General features: G+C 65.9%; 1 protein-coding gene across 1 annotated transcript in view; it reads left to right on the top strand.

Annotated features, from left to right (window-relative positions):
• The first annotated feature begins 3,177 nt into the window (after positions 1–3,177).
• The window catches only part of EGFL7 (EGF-like-domain, multiple 7), a 9,062-nt gene continuing 6,519 nt past the window's right edge, over positions 3,178–5,720 (top strand). The window contains exons 1-2 of the mRNA XM_012644649.1: positions 3,178–3,302; positions 4,782–4,872. The gene's annotated coding sequence lies outside the window, so the exon portion shown is untranslated. The remainder of the gene's footprint in view (positions 3,303–4,781; positions 4,873–5,720) is intronic.

The following is a 5,720-nucleotide window of genomic DNA, read 5'->3' as shown; positions in this document are numbered from 1 at the left end:
CTTGGGCCACCTCGTCTGACGTGGAAAGTTCTCAACTCAGAGGGGCCGACACGAGGCATTTACACACAGGGATGCATGAATTGGGGGAGGGGAAGGAGAGCAGAAGACCCCCATTCCCCGCTGTCCAAACCTCTCGCTCCCCTTGGGGCTGGCCAATGCGGAAGCAGATGGCTCATCTGGCCACGGGGTACCCCCACTCGGCCGTCTGCCTTGCAGCCCCCACTGGGGACAGGTCACTGGGTCTGGCACATCCTTTGATGGGAAGGTTCAGCCGCATCTGGCATGGAGCTGGGCCCAGTCGCGCTGACAGGGCCATCCTGTGCTCCAGGCCAGCCGGCCAGGCCGGGGATAAACAGGAAGCCGCATCTCTCCCTACCCTGTGCTCTGGTCCCTCCGTCCCGCAGCACTCACGGCTGCTGCCTCCACTGGCCGCTTAGTGTGCCCTGTTCTGGGGCTGCAGAGGCCAAAACACGCCGGTGAGGGTCCAAGGAGGGCAACCCCCTCACCGCTTGGCCAGCCCGCTCTGGGAAGGTAAGGCAGCCGCGTCCCCTTCACAATTAACTTCAGAACGCTAACAGGTCGGGTGGAGGCAGCTGTGACAATCTAGCCCTACTGACCAGCGGGCAGATGGGGAAACTGAGCCCCAGTGCAGGGCACAAAGCTGGGACCAGAACTCCAACTTCCCGACCCCAGCTGGGGCCTGCGCCCTGCACGCCACCCCTGAGGCAGACCAGGCTCCCGGCTCCAGGCTGCTCAGCGGCCCAGGTGAGGACCGGCTGTGAGGCCTGGGAGTGGCCGACCAACCGCACCGGGTCCCCACGGCCGTCTGTGCTGGGCCTGTGAGGTGAGGGGAGGCCAGAGGTGGGCCTAGCTTGCCCTCGGTGGGGGATGTGGGCCTGAGTAGGGGGCACTGCAGCCCCCTTCCGAAAAGGCTTCCCCGCCGCAGGTGTGCTCCGTGATGCTGCAGGAACGCCGCCGGGGAGGAGAGGCTGCCTGGTGGGGGTGCACCTTCAAGATGGGGAGTGAGGGGAGGACCTGGCCCACCCTTGCTGAGCCCTGGGGCCTGAGCACAGAGCAAGCTCCGCCCACAGCAGAACCAGGGGCGCCCATGGGGCAGAAGACCCCCACCCCCCAAGACCCTGGTAGCCTCCAGACTCCAAGAGGGTGTCAGACAGCTCCCACCCCTGTTCCTGACATGCCCGGCAACAAGGCCCACCTGCACCTGCCTCGTGGTGGGATTTCAGGCACAGGTGAGACGGGTGTGGAAGTGCCCACCTGTCCACTCGCCAGAAGTCACCTTGCACCACCCGTTGCCCCATCACGTGCTTGGCTATTGGCTATTCCCAACCCTCAGCCACGCCCTGGCAAGGACAGGTCTGATGGGGAGCTGCCCCAGGTTGGGGGACACATGGGAGGAGTGGGGGCCCGCTGAGAAAAGAAAGGAAGAGAGCGAGGTGGCCGCTCCTGAGCTGACCCAGCCCAGCCCTGCCCTGCCTCTCTGCTCACTGGGCCAGTTCTTCCCTCTCTGGGCCTCAGTTTTCCCCTTTACACCAAGGGGCTGTTCCTTCCACCCGGGGGGCCAGAGCAGATCCCTGGGTGTGGGGGGCTGGGGAGGAGAGAGGCAGGCCCCGGTGGTGTGTGCAGAGGGGGGACCCCTTGGGATGGGCGGCCCAAGCCCAACCTGGCCCACGCACCTGGAGGGACAGCCCAGTCCTTCTGGGCAGGCTGAGCCCTTGAGTTGGGGAGCAGGGGTCAGTGAGGCATGGGGTGCTGAGGGTGAGGCCAGTGGGGGTGAGGGCCAGACCCCAGGGTGGGCTAGAATGGGAGAGATGGGGGAAAGGGGGCCTCTGCCTGTCAGCTCCAACCTCAGGGCAGGTGGCACCTCCAGAAAGAGGCCTCCCAGACCCCTCCCACTCAGACAAGCAACACTTGGTGCCATCATGACAGCCATGGAACAGGTAGGGAAACTGAGGCCAAGAGAAGAGGAGAGGCACCATCATAAGACGTGCTTGCAGCGACCCCTCCCCTGGCCTTGGGGGTGGGAGGGGGCTGGTCCCAGTGGTGGGTGCAGTTTCCCTGCCACTCCCTCAGGGCTGGTGGGGATTTCCCAAGCTGCCCTCTGTCCCCCGTACCCCCGGCCCCAGTCGTGCAGCTGGGTGGGGCCAGAGAGAGGCGGGGCTCGCTGCTACGCTCAAGGCCAGGGAAACGAGGTGTCCCAGGCATAGGGTAGACAGGGGCTGACTCCAAAGCAGGAATTGGACCCCAAGGACAGCCTGGGTTAGGTGATACCCTGCTCACTCTGGGGCCCTTGGCCGGCTGTGGCCCGCCCCTCCCATCCTCGGCCTTGCGCACCCACTACCAGCTAAACCGGGAGGCTGAGGGTCAGACTGGGAGCTGGGACCCCGGAATCTGACGGAGCACCCCCTTTGGCCCCTAAAGGCTCCTGAATCCCTTCCCCCCTCCCCCCTCCCGCTGGAGGCCAAGGGAGGGGCCTGAGGGTGGGGGCAGTGGAGAACACACTTAGCCCCCAGGGCACCCCTGGGCCTCAGGGACCCACAGAACAGGCTGTTCTCAGACCACACAGCCTGTCTTGTCCACCAGGTCCCTTCCGGATGGGTCCTGCCACTCCCTACCCCCACAGGTCAAGGCTCCAGTGTGGCAGGTCCCTCCCTTGGGCTGGAACCCCTGGGGCTACCATGCTGCACTATGCACATCTGGGGTGGCCTGGGGGAGGGGCCAGTATCCTGGGCCCAAATATGCAGAAGGTCCCTTCTGTCTAGCCACACAAGTGTGGCCTGTGGTCCCATGGCTCTGCCCCTCCAGCACTGGGAAGGCCCTAGGCTCCCCGTTCTCTGTCCTACAGTGTCCCCAGGGTCACCAGCCAGGCTGTAGCAGAGCCCAAGCCTGGGCTCTGGCTGCTTTGGGGCTAGACGCAGATGTCCTTGGGGACAGTTTCCCCCTCCCCTGGCAGCACGTCCAGGCCCCCTCACGTGGTGGCCCCCCCGCCCCAGCCTCCTGTTTGTTCGCCGACAGACCCCGTTATCAGCGGAGAACACACACAGGAAGTCCGGCTGGGAAGGGCCCATCCCAATCCCGATTTACTCGGATGGAGCATAAAAAGCCGCCCTTCCCCGCCCGGTGGAGCCTCCCCACACCGCGCCAGCTGCCCTGGCGGCCCAGAGGAGGCTCCAGTGGCCGGCCGGGCGAGAGGGTCCAAGGCCCCAGCGAGGGGCAGGGTCTGTCCTTGGCCTGAGGAGGCAGCAGTGATGCCCATGGCCAAGCCCAGTCCCTGGCAGCATCAGGTATGGCAGGGGTGGCCTTGGAGGGGCAGAGAGCGGGCAGAGTGGGTTGAGGACCCCGAGTGGAGGGGGCTCCCAGCAGGGGTCTCCTTGGCCCTTCCTACCGGTGCCTTCACTGCCGCACAGAGAAGCCACAAGGGCCCCTTGGCCAAGCCTGTGGCCCAGTCTAGGTCCCAATCCAGTCTGCCTGACACCCACACTTCACCCTGGAAGGAGAAGCAAAGGCAGCCTGGCCCCTGGCCCTCGAGCCCGCACCACCTGGCCCCGCTTCCCCAGAGGAACCCCTGGTTGGCAGCAAAGCTCAGCAAGGCTGGGCCCACTGGGAGGGGCTCGGCGCCCCTCACTCCTCTGTGGAGACCCCGGCTGTCCCAAGGGCTGGGGGACGCGGGGAAGGGGATGGCCAGGGATCAGCCCCGGGGGAGGAGCTGTGCCCAGCGGGAGCACTGAACGCCGGCTAGGAGCCTAGTCTCCTGGTCTCCTGCGCAGCTGGCCCTAGGGCCTCAGGCCTGGGGACAGCTCGGTGGGCTGTAGTGTGGGCAAATGGGCGACTTTCTCTGGCCTACCTGGGGCGCTGGGGAAGCCCCCGTTCTCCTCTCACTGCCCCACCCACAGCAGCCGAAGCCCCCTCCCAAAGCCCCCAAAGCCACAGTGGGGCCCAGGGGCCCACCTTTTGTGTCATACGCCCACGCATGACTCCCAGGGAGCCCACCCGAGAAGAATGTCCATTTTCAGGTGAGAGGGCAGAAGGCGAGGCCCTCCCAGGTTGGGGCAGAGAGCACCCTTTCTGCCCAGGCCCTCTGCCTGCCTCAGGCAGGAGGGGCAGGCAGGTTGAAGGGTCAAGTGACCGCAGGGGGTCTCCCACCTGGAGTTCCCTCGGCCCCACTCTTAACTCCTTACTGCCCAGACCCGAGTGAGAGCTGCCTTGCTTGGGCTCAGGGGGTCACGACACCTAGGAACCCCCCGTCACAATTATGGACATCGCGACAGCAGCTGACGCAGCTGCCCTTCAGACCCACCTGCCCGAAGCTTCTAGGGCCCCCTGGTCTGAGAAAGGGACCAGGAAGGGGAGGCCTCGTTCTGGGGGCTCCTCTCCAGGCACCGGACCCCTCCTTTCCTTCAGCTCCTTGCACCAAGGCAGGCCCAAGTCGCCGGCCCTTCCCCACTAGTCCGCAGGCCCCTCACCAGGCACCCGGGCTCTGTGGGGGACCTTCAGGTCCACTCGTGCGCCTCACACCTGTCACCTACCTCGGCTCCAGGGAGCCCAGGGCTGGAGGCAGCCCCATTTTGCAGACTGGGACTGAGGCCCGTTCCACTTGGGATGCGATTGGGTGAGGGGGCAGGATGGGGGTCTGTAGGCCCAGTGCAGGCTGAGGTCCCACAGCAGCATGGAAAGCTGGACGCTCGTCCCCTTCCCGGCGCCTGGGCGTCAGGGGGCCTGAGACTCTGCCAAGGCACCAACGCCCTCCCGTCTCTGACCCGCAGCCCCAGGCACAGGGGAGGCACAGGTGGCCCCCACCACCCAGAGGAGCAGCTGCCACCAGTGTCCAGGGGATGACGAGCTCCCCCTTGTCAGGTGAGTCCCAGCAGTCCTGGGTTCCCTGGGTGGCCTGGCCGTACAGAGCACGTGTGACGTGAGCAGGGCTTGGGTTGGCAGCAGGCCCAGCGCCTCACGCACCTATCACCGCGCGGAAACGACCTACCAGTACCAGAGTTCCCAGGGCTGCTTTAGCCTCTCGTTACAAATTCGGAAATGGGAGAGGAGAGGTGACCAGCCCAGGAGCCTCTGGAAGTGACCCTGGGCATGAGGGGACCCCCTGCGGGCCTGTTGATTCTCCCCGAGGAGCGCTCTGTCCTGAACAGAGCAATGACACAGCGAGGCCGTGGGGGTGCCGGTGTCTGAGGGAATGCCAGGTGGGAGCTGCGCAGACCCCTCAACCTAAGGTGCCATGTTAGAAGGAGGCTTAGCCCGGGTCCTATCTGGGCTCTGCCGTGTGGTCCCGGATGAGTAGTGGGTCTCTGGGCCTGGAGGGGTCATGGTGCCCACCCTGTAAGTATAGGCAGAGGTTAGCTGGTTCCTAGCGCGCTGGCGGTTAGCGACTTTCGCCGCCTGGGGGGCTGAGAGCTAGCAAAGGGGTCCTCACCAAACCGCGTCCCGGTCGGTGTGAGCGCCCCAGGCAGCCTCCTGGCTCCTGGCAGCCTGGCTCAGTGCTGGGTCCCACGCGCCCTGCTGCGGGGACTCGGGGAGGGCCCGAGGATTCACCATTGGCCGAGCGGGCTGGGGGTGCCGGCTTGGAGGCGGGTTTGCGTCAACCCCGAGTTCTAGCTGACTCACTGCCCGGCCTGGGGAGAAGAAGCCCGCCAGCCGCGGGGCCTCAGTTTCCCCATCTGCGCAATGGGGGCGGGGTGGGGCGGAACGGCCTG

This window comes from Propithecus coquereli, unplaced genomic scaffold, assembly GCF_000956105.1.
Source record: "Propithecus coquereli isolate 6110/MARCELLA unplaced genomic scaffold, Pcoq_1.0 Scaffold2166, whole genome shotgun sequence".
Lineage (NCBI taxonomy): Eukaryota > Metazoa > Chordata > Mammalia > Primates > Indriidae > Propithecus > Propithecus coquereli.
The sequence above is the reverse complement of the archived record's forward strand: the minus strand, read 5'-3'. Positions and strand labels throughout refer to the sequence as shown.